The sequence below is a fragment of the Mauremys reevesii genome, unplaced genomic scaffold (assembly GCF_016161935.1).
Source record: "Mauremys reevesii isolate NIE-2019 unplaced genomic scaffold, ASM1616193v1 Contig92, whole genome shotgun sequence".
Taxonomy (NCBI): Eukaryota; Metazoa; Chordata; order Testudines; family Geoemydidae; genus Mauremys; species Mauremys reevesii.
Genome location: NW_024100909.1, coordinates 86321 through 103599, shown reverse-complemented (window position 1 = coordinate 103599; position 17279 = coordinate 86321). Strand labels below are relative to the sequence as shown.

Sequence of the window (17279 nt, the reverse complement as noted above, 5' to 3'; positions counted from 1 at the left end):
TGCAGCTGTTGAAGCTACAAGGCAGAGCACTAAGCACAGTATTACCACGGCTGGTCACAGCAGGATCTCTGTGTGGTGGGATCCGTTGGGTACAATCCCAAACTGTGGAACTGCTCTGGTTCAGGTTCATATCAGGGGAAAGGATATGATCTGCTGAAAGTCATTTATCTACCGATCTATGTATACCATTCATGCATATGAAGTTATGAGAATTGTGCAGTATGGTTGTCACTATGCTGTAAGTTGGGGGAATCAGCCATCACCTGCATGAGGCCACACGAGGGGAATTGCTCAACCTTGCTTGGAGAGACACAGTGATGCTCACCTGACTCTGAAGAGGGCCACAAAGCCAATGGGGAAGGAAGGACATGATAAAAGGAGAGTCATTCGCCAGGCTTTATCTCTCTCTTCCACCTCCACCTACAGCCATCACCACACCAAGCGACTGAGGAGCTGATCAAAGGGGAGACCCCGGCTGAAAAGCAACCAGCCAGCCTGTGGTGAGAAACATCTAAGTTTGTAAGGGCACTGAAAGGGTTAAGATCAGCTTAGAATGCGTTTTGCTTTTATTTCACAAAAACAGCGAGGAGTCTGGTGGCATCGTAAGGACTAAGAGATTTATTTGGGCATAAGCATTCGTGGGTCAAAAACCCACTTCTTCAGATGCATGGGGTGAAAATTGCAGATACAGGCATAAATATATATTGGAACATGACATGAAGGGACCTTACAAGGGGAGAACCAGTGTTGAAGGCCAATTCAGTCAGGGTGGATATGGTCCACTGCCAATAACTGATGGGGAGGTGTCAATACCAAGAGAGGGAAAATTGCTTTTGTAGTGAGCCAGCCACTCCCAGTCCCTATTCAAGCTCAAATTAATGGTGTTAAGTTTGCAAATAAATTGTGACTCTGCAATTTCTCTTTGAAGTCTGTTTTTGAAGTTTTTTGAAAGGCTACTTTTAAATGTTAATGAATGTGAATGTGTTAGTGAATGTGTAAATGGATTATTGCTTGTACAAGTCCCATATGATCTAGTGGTAAGAATTCCTGGTTTTTCCCTAGATGCCTTGGGTTCAATTCCTAGTGTGGCAGCAGTCTAGAGCTTTTGCTCAGAGGGGAGGCAGGAAATGAAAGGAATGGGAAGGGATCCTGCCAGCAGGGGAGTTGGACAGTGTTCAGAGGGGATCCCAGAAGTGGGGATGGGGGGCAGACGTCTGAAGGGAGATCAGGGAAGGATCCCAGCTGTAAGGGAAGTTGACACTCTGGAGAGCACAGGCCTGGCATGAGGAGTGGGAAGAGTGGCTCTGTCCCTCTAAACTCACCATCAGCAGACTAGGCAGGCTTGGAAGAATTACGTATTTGTTGGTGAATGTCAATTTCTGTGTAAACACACAACCCAATGGCAAAATATTTCCATCGATAATCAAAATTGACAGATGGGCAAAGTAAGAAACATGCTGCTTGAGAACTTATCCTGTTCTAATCCTATAGGGGTCTCTTCTGCCTTAGGCACCACCATGTGGGCGTTTCATTTCCCTCCCCATTTTCACAGAGAGACACAATTTCCTTTGCATGGATCCATGAACAGCAAAACCTCCCTGTGTCTCTTGTCTGAGCCAGGGCATTCGATTCCATTGAAACCTTCTCTCCTGCAATGGCAATGCTCAAACAGAGGGGATGTGTCCACCTTCCCCCCAACCCCAACCCCGGCAGTGAGATATTCCCTCTCCTTTTCATGTTGCTGTTGTTATTCCATGAGTCATCAAGGATGGAATAAAAAGCTGAGTTTACTCCAGGGTGAGGAAAGAAAGGAGCCACCAACTCCCTGCAAAATCTCAGTGCCCAGAGAAAACCTGCCCCTGCTATTGGAATCACAGAGGTGCTGACGATATGACGGGAAAAGCGACTGTCTGAATTCCCAAGGCAGGGAATGAACAATCTACAGCAACATCTTTAACCACAAACACACTCTAACCATGCTCTAGCCAGTAGGGAAATGGGCAGGAATTCTTGCTGTTCAGCCATGGCCACACGTACAGAGCTGCACAGCAGTGAGTGTGCTGGGGAAACTGGTCTGAGCAAACAATTGGAAATGACCTTTCAGTGAGAACAGAACCATAGTGTAGAAAGGCCCCTGTGTTAAGTGGTTGTGGCGGAGGGCTTAGGGAGCTGGGCTAGAAAACCATGGGTGTCTTTCTGTGGAGGCTTGATTCTTGCTAGAAAGGCAAGGCTGGTGTGTGGTATCTTCATGGTTGTACTTTCAGTATCAGATCACCCACAGTGCGCCAAGTCTAGACGTATTCAGAGGCTAAGGACAAGTCAACATTTCAAACATTGAGTCTATGTCACTGCAGCTCATTAATGGAGCTGCTCTATGCCAGAGTTTCTCAAACGTCCTTTCACTACAACCCCCTTCTGCCAAAAAACTTACTACATGGTTCCTGGGAAGGGAGGTGGAAGGATGCCATATCTTATACTGACATGTGCCAACTTCTCATAAACTCAAGGCTGGATCTGTGGGAAGACCGTCTCCCTACAGAAGGGACTAACACAATAGGAACAAGGATTCTTTGTTCAATCTGCAACTCTGAATAAGACACAATTCTTTAGTTCTTAGCTCCAACACCTGGCAATTTGCTGACCAGGCCTATCTTAGCAAGCAAGGCTTTCTGTTTACCCAGCTTTCTCTTAGCTGATCACGATTTTCTAGGCCTCTGGTCCCTTGACCATACTCTGGACTTTGGGTCTGGAAAAGAGCTGGCACAATCCATACACCAGGTTGTTATGTAAAATTCACATGGATTTTAACCCTTCACATTTAGTAATGGCAAAGTTCTTGGTTCAGACTTGTAGCAGTGATGGAATAAACTGCAGGTTCAAATCAAGTCTCTGGAGTCCATCCACAGCTGGGATGGGTCATTCAGTCCTTTGTCTAGAGCTTCAGTTTGTAGCAAAGTCCCTCCAGAGGTATGAAGCAGGATTGAAGACAAGATGGAGATGAGGCATCAGCCTTGTATAGTCTCTTGCCATGTGGTCTTTGCTTTCTTTCTCTCAAGGACACTCTATCCAGCATGTGGCATAGAAAAACTTAAGAGTTGTGTCCATAGGCAGGTCCCTGCATACCTTGCTGAGGCACAAGGCGTATCTGCCTTCTCTCAATGGGACGATTGTATAGCTGATGGTCCTTAATGGGCCATCAAGCAGGCTAGGCAGAACTGACACCAACTTGTCTGGCTGGGGTGTTCCCTGGAAGCAGAGCACAAGTTTGAAATACGGGCAGCATAGACCCAATATTCATAACGTCAACTACAAAAATGATACACATCTAGAGATAGCATCATTATAATCAGCCAATCAGAACCTCTCCATAGACCCCTTACACGACAACCTTTCTACCATATTGGCTGCAAATATAGAACAGTGGTCCCAATGGTGATCTATGCAGTTACAGATTATGTCAATAACATCACAGGAGGTGACACAACATCAGTGAGACTGATACTGGAATACTGCCTCCAGTTTTGGTGTCCTCATTTGAAAAAGATGTTATGAAATTGGAGCTGGGGCAGCAAAGAGCCACCAAATGTTCTGAGGGCTGGAGAAAAATGCCTTCTAGTGAGCTATTAAACAAGCTCAACCTGTTTAGCTGATCAAAAGAAGATTGAAAGGTGACTTCATTGAAGCGTTGAAGGGCCTTAATGGAGAGAAAAGATTGGCTATTAAAGAGCTCTTTAATCCAGCAGAGAAAGGCATAACAAGACCCAACGGCTGGAAGGTGAAAAGAGACAAATTCATATTTGAAATGCCCGGGTGTCAGGGTGGATGACGTGTTGTGTTACTGCACTGTGATTGGCCTCAGGAAACATCCCATAATCCTCTGAAGTCAAGTACCCACTCTAGTCATTGTTTTGAAATCGGCTGCAGGCATGCGGATATCCCCTTTCAAAGCTCCGTTTCTGACAGCCAGCTGCTTATCTGCTCTGGGACAAAGCAACCATTAGTGTGGAATGCTGCTGCTGTTGTGAGTGTGTATGAGGGGAGGTGGGGGTCTGCTGCTGTCCGAACACACAAGACAGCATGCTGACACACTCTCAGCCCCCCTAACACACTGTCACTCCCCCCACATACACACAACACACTCCCTGTCACACTCCAACCCCGTCCCCCATTTGAAAAGCATGTTGCAGCCACTTGCACACTGGGATAGCTACCACAGTGCACTGCTCTCTGTGGCATTGCCAGAGCTGCTAATGTGGCCACTCTAGTGCGCTTGCAGCTGTCAGTGTGAACACACAGCAGTGGTTTCCCTGCTGTGGTTTAACTCCCAGTGCTCTACCTCTGCAAGTGTAGCCAAGCCCTAAATTTGCCAGACCAACCGAACTCAGTAACTGCCCTCCACCACCATGTGCAGTGAGTAGGGGCACCGTGGAGCACACACCACACTTGCTGGCTCAGCCTGGTGCATGGTCGGGTGGCCACCTCCCCGTTGATGAGACCTGGTCCCACCATCTCCGTGGAGCTCCAGTCTGCCCTGCTGCCATCCCTGTCTGTGTTGTCTTCTCTAGCAGTTGACTGGAAGGTGAGCATTGGCTGCATGCCATGTAGCCGTGTTGTCTCAAAGGGCGAAAGCAGGAGAAATGGTGCCTTCACAGCCCACCCAATATTCCATAACATAGTTAAGGAAAATATTTCTCAATTAAGTCTCAGTAAAAGATCAGAAGCAGCTAGTGTCCGCATCAGTCTACGAGCATTGGTATTTTCTTGAAATTTGTCAGACCAACCTATCTAACACCTAACACACATTTGAAGTTCTTCTTTTCACACTGTTGCTCATTCTCAGGTTCTGCTTTGTCTCCAGACAGATCCATTCTCTTTCAGGACAGCCTTGCTCTTTCTGTCTGTGTCACTCACTGAGGTGTCGGAGTAAACACTCCCCTTCCTTCTATTCTCAGACAAACACTAGTATTAAGTATCAGAGGGGTAGCCGTGTTAGTCTGGATCTGTAAAAGCAACAAAGAATCCTGCTTGCATCCGAAGAAGTGGGTATTCACCCACGAAAGCTCATGCTGCAAAACGTCTGTTAGTCTATAAGGTGCCACAGGATTCTTTACTAGTATTAAGTGTTTCCTACTGATGGGTCTAGAAAGGATTTGTCAAGTGGAAGATGCTGTTTCTGGGGGATTGCTCCGAAGATCCAGTACTTTGGGTTCAAATGTCTCCCAGCTTCCTTGGGGAAAATAACACCAAGGCTTTGTTGCAATATAAAAGAAGAAAGGAGTTTTTCTACCCCAGATGGGACTTGAACCCACAATCTCTGGCTTTGGAAGCCAAAGCCTTATCCATTAGGCCACTGGGGCCCTGAAGAGCAGTGGAAAGAAGGACGGAAATTCCCTCTGAGGATTGCACATTCCTCACATTCACTCAGAAGCCAAACACCCTATTTAATGGCCTTACAGAAACGTCTGCATCCCCTGGCAGCGAGGCACCTGGGCAGGTGGCTGACAGAGCTGAGCACCACCTTTCTGCCAGCCATCTTTAGAGAAGAACCCCACCCTGGAGTCACCACTCCCTCCTTCAGCACCTCCACGGCTGTGGCTCTGAGTGGCAGTAGGATGATTAGGGGTGAATCTGGGGCTGGAAGGGGGGTAAGGTCGGCCTGTAAGGAGGAACCAGGTGGGGCAGACCCAGGGGGAGGCTGTGGGCTGCTGGTCGGTTGTTGGAATCCGAGCTCTAGATCAAAGCTACACAGTGACCTGACACCCAGGGTTATAAGGCCGACATAGTGACCCCCTTACTGGCCTCAGTGACCCCCAAACCCTTGTTACTAAGGGCATTGAGGAGTCTCTGTCCATAATTACTTCTGGGAGCTCCCCAGCAGGCTGCGGGCGTCAGCCGCCTCCTGCCTCACAGGTTAGACTCTTGGTGCTGTGCCAGCCGCCCCCTCGCTTGCAGGCCCAGTGTAAGAAGCAGGAGGCCTGGTGCTGGCAGAAGAGGGTTTTGATTGATCGATCTCTGTGTTATGGGCACAGGACGCTTCCACTCAGTAGCATAGCTGGGGGGGAGCAAGGGAAGCAGCTAAGGGCGCCGGGTTCCTCCGGTGGGGGTGTAGAGCAGCCGTTCGTTTTCCTGTTCGCACTCCTCTGCGGTGTGAAAATCGGGGAGGGGAGGCAGAAGCCCCACTTCCCTCCCGAAATGACGCCCAGTGGGGGAAGCCAGGACAACAGGGTGGGGCGGCAAGTGGTGGCCAGACTCTCACCGCCAGGGTCAAGTCTAGCTCAGGGTCCAGCTTAACCTCCTCCCCGCGCCACTGGCCCCCCGTCCCCTTCCACCGCCAGGTCAACCCGGGCACTAGGGCAGGAACGGGGTGAGGCAGCAAGTCAAGCTGAGCAAGGCAGGCAAAAGCGAGTCTTGTCTTCATGGGCACCTCCCAATGACGTCCTTTTTGTGTGCAACTGCGGCAAAAATATCTCGGGCAGAGAAGCATCAAACCACAGCAGCCCTATGCAGCTGCCAAAGCAGCTCAGTGGGGTGAGCGTTAGATTGAAAATCTCCCAGTCCTTGGTTCAATCCTGGGCTTTGACAAGTACTTTCATCCCTCTCTGTGCAGGGGGCAGCTTGTCCTCTGGAAGCTCCTTTACCTGAGGCAAGTACCTGGCTTTGAGCTCCCCGGCAGGACAACAGCGTGGGGGCTTCCGGCCCACCTGCAGGGCCGGCTCCAGGCTTTCTGCCGCCCCAAGCAAAAAAAAAGTTGGCTGCCCTCCACCCCAGCCCTGGGCTCTCACCTGCTGCACCAGTGCCCCCCCCACCCACACCCTCTGCTGCCCCAGTGCTGGGCACCCCCCCACCAGTGCTGACTCTGCCTACTCCCCCCTCACCTCCAGCTGGTCCGGTGCTGGCAGGGTCGGGGGGCTCCCGGGCCAGGCCTCAGCCCAGGGTCCCTCCAGCCAGGGCTCCCGCCTCCAGGACCAGCTGGGACCTGGGAGGGCAGAGCCGGGGGACTGTCCCGGCAGGAGGCTGAGGAGCCGGGGCAGAGTAGCCCCAGAGGGAGTGGAGCCCCGGAGAGCGGGACACGGGCCCCGCCATGGCAGCGCCCCGCCCCCTATGACCCCGCTGCTGCTGCTGCTTCTGGCCGCCCGGCTGTGGTGTTGGGGGGCAACCGCCCAGCAGCACCTGGTGTCCCCTGCCTGGAGCCTGCCCGGACAAGCCACAAGTGTTGGACAGCCAAAGCTACACAGGATCTTTCCGGGGGGCAAGACAAAGATGCCACAATTATTATGATAACAATTTGATTTATGACCAATAACTAATATGTTAATCCTTATACACACACATTATACCCAATACCTATACACACACACATCCATCAGATGTTCTGCAGCTGCTGCATAGTTACCAGTCCTGAAGATAGCTTGAGTTTGTGACTTGAGTTTGCAGCTTGGGTTCGTAGCTTATGGCGGTAACTGGCCAGGAAAGCTGGGCACAAGGACGAGCTGGGTCTCTGTTGGGCCTGCACCGATGTCCTTCCATGTTGGCAGCAGAATGTTACCCTCCAAAGGGCTTGGCTACACTTACAAGTTGCAGTGCTGGGAGTTACAGCGCTGGTCATGCAGCTGTGTAGGGGCCAGCGCTGGAGTGTGGCCACACTGACAGCTACCAGCGCTGCAGTGTGGCCACACTTGCAGCATTTCCAGCGCTGTATTGAGAGGTGCATTGTGGGCAGCTATCCCACAGAGCACCTCGTCCCATTTTGGCGCTGAGTATTGTGGGAAGGGGAAGGAAGTGTGTGGCTCATTCCGCTTCCTGTGCCAACGCCCTGTGGTGCATCGCTTCACATCCCAGCATTCACAGTCTTTCCGGCCACGTTTGGTGCCATTGTGAGTCTCTGTCTGTTTTTTACTCTCTGTCTGTGAATCGCGATTTCTGTTGGAAATGGAGCCCGAGCTGCTGAGGACTGTGATGATGAGTGTCGTCAGCACAACACGTTTGGCATTTGAGCTATTCCTTCAGCTCCAAAGTGACAGTGAGGAGTCCGACGATGATATCGATGATATCGAGTCGCCTGCCGCGTGTGACACTACAGTGCTTGTGGCATTCACGGAAATGCTCAGCACCATTGAACGTCGCTTTTGGGCTCGGAAAACAAGCACTGAGTGGTGGGATCACATTGTCATGGAAGTCTGGGATGACGAGCAGTGGCTGCAGAACTTTCGTATGAGAAAAGCCACTTTCATGGGACTGTGTGCTGAGCTCGCCCCCACCCTGCGGCGCAAGGACACAAGATTGAAAGCTGCCCTGACGGTGGAAAAGCGGGTGGCTATTGCAATCTGGAAGCTGGCAACTCCAGACAGCTACCGGTCGGTCGGGAACCAGTTTGGAGTGGGAAAGTCGACCGTTGGAATCGTGTTGATGCAAGTTTGCAGGGCAATTAATCGCATCCTGCTAAGAAGGACCGTGACTCTGGGGAACGTGCAGGACATTGTGGATGGCTTTGCACAAATGGGTTTCCCTAACTGTGGAGGGGCAATAGATGGGACGCATATTCCTATTCTGGCACCCCCCCACCTAGCATCAGAGTACGTTAATCAGAAGGGGTATTTCTCTATGGTTCTCCAGGCGCTTGTGGATCACCGTGGGCGTTTCATTGACATTTACACAGGCTGGCCTGGAAAGGTGCATGATGCACGCATCTTTCGGAACAGTGGCCTGTTCAGGAAGATGCAGGCAGGGACTTATTTCCCAGACAGGAAGATCACAGTAGGGGACATCAAAATGCCCATTGTGATCCTTGGAGACCCCGCGTACCCGTTACTGCCTTGGCTCATGAAACCCTATACAGGGAAGCTTGACAGGAGCAAGGACCGGTTCAACTACAGGTTGAGCCGGTGCCGAATGACTGTGGAGTGTGCTTTTGGGTGTTTAAAAGCACGCTGGCGGTCCTTGTATGGGAAGCTAGACTTGGGGGAAAGCAGCATCCCCGCGGTTATATCCGCATGCTGTACCCTCCATAATATTTGTGAAGGGAAGGGTGAAACATTCAGTCAGGCATGGACCACCGAGGTTCAAGTCCTGGAGGCTGAATTTGCACAGCCAGAGAGCAGGGCTATTAGAGAAGCCCAGCACAGGGCTACAAGGATTAGGGATGCCTTGAGGGAAGAATTTGAGGCTGAAAGCCAACAGTAATGTTTGCTGCCTTGCATGGGAGTGAAGTGCAGTGGTTACACTGTTAGGATTCTATTATCCCTAACATGATTTCCAGTGACTGTTTCTTTACTGGGATAAGGTATCTTTCACTATGCAATAATAAAGACTGTTTTCAAAGCCAAGATTTATTTTATTGAATAGAAAAATACATCATTGACAGACACACACAACATTTCAGGAACCTAGGGCAGGGGGGTGGGTGGGTGAACTGTACAGTCACAAGTTTGCATATGTCCTGTCTGCAGTGCTGTGCAATGGCTGCTGCACTTCAGGGTGCATATACTGCATGGTGATGGGGGTTGAGTGCAGAGGGTAAGGGTCGTAGTTCTCAGGGCTGGTTGGTGAACGTACAGGTGTTGGAGGCAGCTGGTGGTGGTAAGAACCTGGATGCTGGGGAAGGGGGTTTGGAGCTAACATTGGGGCAGAAGAGAATAAAATTTGGGACGGGGGGGCGGTGGGGCAGCACGGGACTGCTCTGCCTGCATAGCTACGAGTGCCTGGAGAGAGTCCGCTTGGCGCGCCAGGATGCCTAGCAGCTGGTCTGTGCTTTTCCTCTTTGCCACAGCGTTTCTCTGCCAATGTCTCTGGTGGATCCTGCTGTCCCTCTGGCTGATCCTGCTTTCCCTTTCTCTCCACTCCTGCAGCTGTTTACTCTCTTGAGCAGAGTGATCAATAACTGTTTTCAGCATGTCTTCCCTGGTTTTTCGAAGCTTTTTCTTCAGATTCTGTAGTCTCTGTGCTGTGGTAGATCTGGGCAGTCCAGCAGTCGAGGTCACTTCTTGAAGGCAAAAATGGCAACATTTAACAGGGTAACATTGTTAATTATCTCATCCAAACAGTAATTCCCACACACTGAAGGAGTTTTCAGTGTTCACTTTAGCATTCTTTTCCCATACCAAATAAGACCACACATAACACAACAGGAGACAGGAAATGGTGAGTAAGGGGTTGTCATGGTCTCACCCTCACTTGAAACTGGGGGGTTTCAAGTTGAGGACCAGCATGTATCCCCCCCCACCCTAAAATCCTAGGGTAGGTCTCCTTTTTGCTGCCACCACCCGGTCAATTTACGTGGGCCGGGACACCCGTTTTCCCCCTCCTCTTTCCAAAGACGTTCCCTGGGGAAACACAGATCAACTCACAGAGGGAGAAACCTCCCCGTCTCCTCCCTCCCCTCTCTGCCCGGAGATAAGCTTGTCTCACCACCGAGAGAGAGTTTCTTAGCCCCCTCCCCCTGTATCCACAGTAGAAGGGATTTAATCAAATCTTTATAGAAAGAATTTATTAAAAGAAAAACAAGAAAATACACAATCTCTATGAATCCAAGCTGGACATTCATAGGGTATAACCTTACTAATTTCTGGAGAGAATCTTCTCTCCTTCTCAGTACAAACAATACAGGCAGAATTAAGAATAATCAATAACAAACACACAGAATTGCAAACATAGGATTATTAGATGAGGACACAAAGTACCTTTCTAATACTCACTATCCTGACTAGAAAAAATTAGTTCAGAAAGATGGAAACTTGCAGAAGACTTGATTAAACATCTGGACCCTTGTAATTCCAAACGGCTAAGAACAACACACACATGAACAGAGAGAAAAAGTTCCCTCCTAGGAATTTTAAATTCTCTTCCCTGATTGGTCCTCAGGTCAGGTGTTCACCAGGTACTATGTGTTAACCCTTTACAGGTGGAAACTTAACCCTTAACTAACTATTTATGACAGGGGTACTGAGATTGCTTCAGGGCTGTGCAGGGGTTTCTGTGCGTTGGGGACAGCAAACAGCTGCATGGGGGATCTGCACTAAACAGTCTCCCAACATTTTCCACAGGAGTTACTCCTGGAAGATATCTCCCTGCTGCGGGTCACTAGGGAAGAGCGGGAAGGTCTTCTACAGCAATGCGGATTCCGCCCTGGCCCCTATGCAGCTTGCCTGTGTTTAGCAATGGTCCCCCCACCCCTCGCGGCACAGTGGCGCGGACGCGTTAGCCTGACTGGGACAAGGACCACCATGGCTCTCCCTATAAACCTGCGCAGGCACATTGCCCACGCTCTGGCTGAAACTTTTGAGGAGATTACTGCAGCCGATTACCGCGACGTGATAGACCACATCAAGGGGCTATTCCACATCTAGGCATGCATGTATGCAGCCCTAAACCCTCCTCCTCTCCCGAAACATTTCCACCCTGAAAATAAAAGACGCTTACCGGTAACTTGCTCCTCTGTTTGTCCTTCAGCAACTGCTGGCTGCTGCGATTGGCTTCCATCCTCCTGGCTTGAGAAGAGCTCCTGGCTGCATGCCTCCTGGGACTCTGGGGTGTCTTCCCCCATCCCAGTAGCTTCACTCGCGGTTTCCACGCCCCCCACCTCCTCCTCCTCCTGTCCCCCACCATGCTCAGAAGTGTCCATCGTGGTCCTCGGATTGGCAGTGGGGTCACCCCCAAGTATCACGTCCATCTCCCTGTAAAAACGGCAGGTCGTGGGGGCAGCGCCGGATCAGCGGTTCCCCTCACGGGCTTTGTAATAGGCACTCCGCAGCTCCTTTACTTTAACCCTGCACTGCAGCGCGTCCCAATCATGGCCCCTATCCAGCATGGACCTTGATACCTGCTCAAAGATATCATAATTCCTACAGCTGGGACTGCACAGCTTCCTGCCCCAAACACTGATGAGGTCCAGCAACTCTCCATTGCTCCATGCTGGGGCTCGTTTGCCGCGTGGAGGCATGGTCACCTGGAAAGATTAACTGACTGCACTCCACACCTGGCTGCAGCAAACAGGAAGGGGATTTTTAAAATTCCCGGGGCACTTAAACGGCGGGTCACCTGAGGCCAGAGCAGTAGAGTGCAAACTGATGAGCAGAGTGGCTGAACAGGAATTCTGGGATATCTCCTTATTCCCTGGAGGACAATTAAAGCGCTGGTGTGTGTCCACACCTGATGAGCAGCGCTGGATCACCAGCGCTGCATTCCTTATACCCCAACGGGTGCACAGCCAGCGCTGCAGTCAGGGAGTTGCAGCGCTGGATGTGCCTTGCAAGTGTGGACAAAGAATAATTGCAGCGCTGGAAAGCCTCCACCAGCGCTGCAACTTGCAAATGTAGCCAAGCCCTCAAAAACAAAATACACCATGAAAAAGATCTAATGGCATAAGCTTAGGGTGAGCAATTGCAACACTAACAACAATTTGAAGAACTTCAAAACCACCTCTGCCTTTCCACACCAGCAAGGATATCAACAACCCCAGCTCATGCAAGAGTAGGGCTGTACCTTTCCACAGCATCTCAATTTGGGCAGCTTTCCATTCCCCTTTTCTGTGTAATGTCCCTCCCATGGGTTTCACTTGCAGAGCTGTACGACTCTGGCAGGGTGGCCATTTAGAAATCTTTTCCTTGCTTTTCTTTTTCGCCTGGCCCCAGCGTTAGGACCGTTTGGGTGTTTCAGTGTGTGTGTTTTCCCATTTGGAGGCATTTGGAAGTTTGGAAGGGGAGCCGAAAGAGGCGTCTTTTTCACAAGCAAGTTGGCTTTCTGCACAGGTAGGGCCCTTGGCCGTAAAGCTTAGCTCCGTCAGTGCGTCTGCATGGGGTCCCTCCAGTGCCTCAAGAGCCCGTGCTAAAATCTCGGTGTGGGCGTTTGGCTTGCGCCAGTCAGAGTGCCGTGCCTGCGTCTTCCCAGGGCCGGCTCCCGTGAGGCGCGCATAACTTGGGAGGAAAGGGGTAGAAGAGAAAGCAAGTGAAGCTGAATTCGAGTGGTGGTGCCCCTGGGCGGAGTGGTCCTCCTGCTCCTACCTGTCGGAGGGGTGGGCTTGGGGGGGTCTGGCTGTGGGAGGATGGTGTCCAGGGAAGTCCCAAAGGTCACCCTGCACCGGCGGAGTGTGAAGCCTCTCCCCTAGGTTGGGGTGACGAGTATTAAGCCTTCCTCTGTGGCTTGGGCTGGGGAGCGTGATCCAGCATCGGGTCTATTTGGGTGGAGCTGGCAGCCAGCAAGAATTCGGGCCATCAGGTCAACCCTCTGTGGACAATGGGGGCGAGCCGGCAGGCCTGAGATTTTGGCTTCGCAGGCAGGCAGCTCAAGCCTGGCCTCCTATGAGCCTGGAAGGCAGCCGGCCGGGCTCACCCGTCTCCAAGTTCCTTTCAGGCAGCAGGTGGAGCGAGGAGCCCTGGGAGGGGAGCCCAAGGAAGGTGTCAGGACCTTGGTCCTGCCCAGCGCCTGCGCCCAGCAGGGCTCTTGCCTGCTCCTGGCCCCTGCCACCCCTAGCAGTCAGCCAGAAGAGCAGAAGCCACCCTCTCCCTCCTACACCTGGAGTGGCCAGCATGGGGCTTGAACCCATGACCTTGGCGTTATTAGCACCATGCTTTAACCAACTGAGCTAGCCAACCAATGGCAAGCCCGCTCTTGCCTGACCCTTTTGGAAGGAGTCACCGGCTGGCGCGGAGAACGATGTGGCCTCCATTATCGAATGGATGGATCGAGACACCACCTACTAAGGTAGGGGAATTAGCTCAAGTGGTAGAGCGCTCGCTTTGCATGCGAGAGGCAGCGGGATCAATGCCCGCATTCTCCAGCGGCAAGGCAGCCCCAGGACCTTCTCTTGCCCTTCTTTTAGAAGCCATGGACAGTCAGCCGGCTCAGCTCCTCCAGTGGCCTCCATCCCTCTCCCCGCTTGGCCTCCCAAAAGGCCAGCCCTTGCGGATCACAAAGCTCTTCCTCCCCGGCCCTTCTCCCCCTTGCGCTGACTGGGAGGCTGGAGACAGCTGGGGGAAGTTAGCTCAAATGGAAGAGCAGGGGAGAAGTAGTCAGACCCATACACGCATTCTCCAGCCTGCTCTGCTCTGCTTTGCTCTGCTGGGCTCTAGTGGGGGACCTGCACCTTTCTTTCTGAGCTCTCACTGGAGCACAATCCCTTTCCTCCTCCCTCCCTGCTAGTCTACGCCAAGCTCATTGGCCGGGAGGGAGAGCCACTCAAATACAGAATTACTCACATCCCAGGGGTCCATGAAGGGAATGAGGAGATGGGCAGGGTGGAACGCGATACCAGCTCAGCTGAGACCGTGAGACCTCGCAGCCTCCTGATCTCAGGCAGCATGGCAGCCGTGGAGCAGAGCAGAGCACGCAGACCGCTTGGAGACAGCCAAAGCGGGGAAGGGCTGCGTTGGTCTGGAAGAGGGAGTCGGTGGCTGTCTATCCTGGCGGAGGCAGGGTCGTTTTGCTGTATGTTGGGCCAGGGGCCAGGGAGTCTGCTAGAGTTGCTGAGCTGGGCCTGCTCCTGGCTTTGCTTGGGTTAGAGGAAAGTGGTGAAGACAGGAACGGCCCTCCTGGGTGAGACCGATGGTCCATCTAGGCCACTATCACGTCTTCTGACAGTAATCGATGCCAGGTGCTTCAGAGGCAATGGCCAGAGCAGGCAATCGTCAAGTGATCTATCCCTGCGTTGTCTTCTGAAGCTTGGTGCTTGTTTCAGGGGCTAACTCTCAGCCCAGACACACTCCAGGGAGGGAGCGTTGGTGTTTGTGCAGAGGAGCGTGGCTGGGACTCGGACCCCCTTCCCCAGCTCTGGGTAGCGCCCCGCCCCCATTTCAGGCTGTGTTCTGCTTAAGGCCACAGAGCCCTTGCCTTTTTTTGCCCGGTGCCTGAGAGTCAGGCCAGCTGCGGGGAATTAGCTCAAGCGGCAGAGCGCTCACTTTGCATGCGAGAGGTAGTGGGGGGCAATGCCCGCATTCTCCGAGCCTGTCGACTAAGGGCTCCTGATGAGCGTGGTGGACGGGAGAGTCGGCCATCTGACTTTTGGCCTTGCTGCCCGTAGCGGTCAGGCCGAAAAATCAAAAGCCACCCTCCCCAGGCCCACAGCCACCCAGGGGCTCCTCTGCACCATCTCGCCTGAGCGGGTGGAGGTGGAGCCTGGAACTGAGCTGATGCAGTGAGGGTTATTTGCACTGCTCGCTTCACATGGAGGTTAAAACACAGGGCACAGATCTTTGAGCACCACCCTTGTCCTGAGGAATCGCGGAGTGGGGCTGCATAAAGAGAGACCGGCTCTCCCTGGCGGGGCTGCAGCGGCTCTTCACAGGGGCAGTCCCACTGCCAATTGGTACCAGAGTTTTGAAAGCCTCCTTTTCTGGCCTGGCTCCCCTCTTTTTAGGGAGACTGGTGACCCCAAACTTCCCAGAAACCAGCATAGCAAGGCCAACCTGAGCACGTACACCTGCTCAACACCCCGGGGTGCAGCCCTGAACTCCGGCAATCAGCTACACTCAGCTGCCCACCCAACAAACGTTACACGCAGGAGCCGTTGTGCCCCGCGTGTTCAGGTCCCTCCCAGCGCCAGCTTCAAACTTTCCCAGCTCCTACTGGCCTGTCCCTGCTGTTGTAGGAGCAGCAGTGATTTCTATGCTCAGAAGGTCTGTTATACTTCCCCTGCTCCCACTTTTGTCTCCTCTCCCTCTCTGAATGCCTGTGAAGTGGCTTTTCCCCTCCTGCTCCCCCCTGGAATGCTTTTGGGATGAATGGGCTGGTTGAAGAGCAGAAGAGCTCCCAGGTAGACAAGGTGTCTGGGACGCTAATTAGGCAGCCATCACACACCCAGAGCATGGACACTGCCCAAGGTGGAGTGTGACCCACCAGATTCAGCCAAGTCATCTCTAGTCGCAGGCCATTAGGTGCAGGCCCTTAAAAGGGGAAGGGGCCCTGGGCTCAGGAGAGCACTCACAAGCTTGTACCACCAGTGAATGCCCTTTGCCCGGACCGCCTGGCCAGTGGTTCTTTGCGTTGTATTTCATTGTGTCTCAGGGAGACTTACCTTCATCGCACCATCCATAGCTGCACTTTGGGACACTTACCTTGCAGAATCCTGACATCTCCAGTGCCGTGCCTATCCTGGGAGCATGAGTATGCAAGTGTTAGTGTGACACCCCCCCCCCCCCGCTTCTTCTTTTGAGCTTAGCTATCAATATAATAAACGTGCTGCTTTCTGCCAAGCTCTGGTGGGTCATTAGTCCTCCCTACGCTTACTTGCTGGCCCAATTTTGGGTAACACCTGCGATAAACTCAACCCCTGCAGGATAGAGGGTGGTGAAATGAGCTGGGAAAAAGCTTTGGCATCAGCAGGGGAAAGCTAGAGGACCTTGGCCAGTCACCTTTTGAAGTCTTGTGGCTTGGTCTCCTCTGCCCTTGGAGATTGGCCTATGGCGGCCGGCTCTTCCTGCTGCCTCCTCTGCGTGACTTGCCAAAGGAGAAAGTGAGGCGGGTATGGGACAAAAGAGGAAAGTCGAGCTGAGGAAGGCAGGGCAGAAGCTAAGCGCCTCAGTGCGGCTAAGTGGGGTTAGTAGAGCGTCACCAGTCGTTCTGCAAAGCCGGGGGAGGTGCGGTTGGCTGCTGGGAGGTAGAATCCTGTGCCTGCCTCTTGGCTTCCCAGGGATGGCTACTTGCAGCCCAGGAGAAGGATGACGGTTCGGGTGAAAGGAAGACAAGCAAAGCTCTGGGAGGAAATTTGGGTGCGTGGTGCTGGCTCTGCGCTGGGGGAGGGGGTTGGAGTGCAGGAGGGGTGGCACTTACCCCGGGCACTGCAGCTCCCAAAGTGACTGGTACACACAACCCTCTGGCAGCAGGTCCTAGGTGGGCCATGCCAGGGGGGTCTCTGTGTGCCGCTGCCTGCAGGTGCTGCCCCCAGTGCTCCCATTGGCTGAAGTTCCTGGCCAATGGGGCTGCGGAGTTGGTACTCAGGGCAGAGGCAGTGAATGGAGACACTCCCCCCACCCCAGGGAATGCTGGGACGTGCCAACCACTTCTGGGAGCGGCACGGAGGGACGGAGGCAGAGTGGGCAGGGAGCCACCTTACAGCTGCTGGCACATCTCTGCACACCCATTGGGGAGGGGAGCAGAGGGCCTCCATGTGCTGCCTGGGGTAGGGGCAGTGCACAGAGCTGCCTCCCCTCCCTGGTCTGTTACAGGAGTGGGTGGGTGGGGTGTTTTGGCCTCCAAGGTGCAGCAGGTCGGACTAGATGATCACACTGGTCCCTTCTGACCTTAAAGGCTCTGAGTCTAAAATGGAGAGGGAAGTAAAGAATTTTTTTTTA

General features: G+C 52.7%; 3 non-coding genes across 3 annotated transcripts; 1 reads left to right on the top strand and 2 right to left on the bottom strand.

The window, feature by feature from the left end:
* Positions 1–5284: 5284 nt before the first annotated feature.
* On the bottom strand, positions 5285–5357 carry TRNAW-CCA. The gene has a single exon. It is a non-coding gene; the product is annotated as a tRNA-Trp (tRNA).
* An 8155-nt stretch (positions 5358–13512) lies between these two features.
* TRNAI-AAU lies at positions 13513–13586 on the bottom strand. Its single transcript has one exon. It is a non-coding gene; the product is annotated as a tRNA-Ile (tRNA).
* Positions 13587–13698: 112 nt separating this feature from the next.
* Positions 13699–13771, top strand: TRNAA-UGC. The gene has a single exon. It is a non-coding gene; the product is annotated as a tRNA-Ala (tRNA).
* The last annotated feature ends 3508 nt before the right edge of the window (positions 13772–17279 follow it).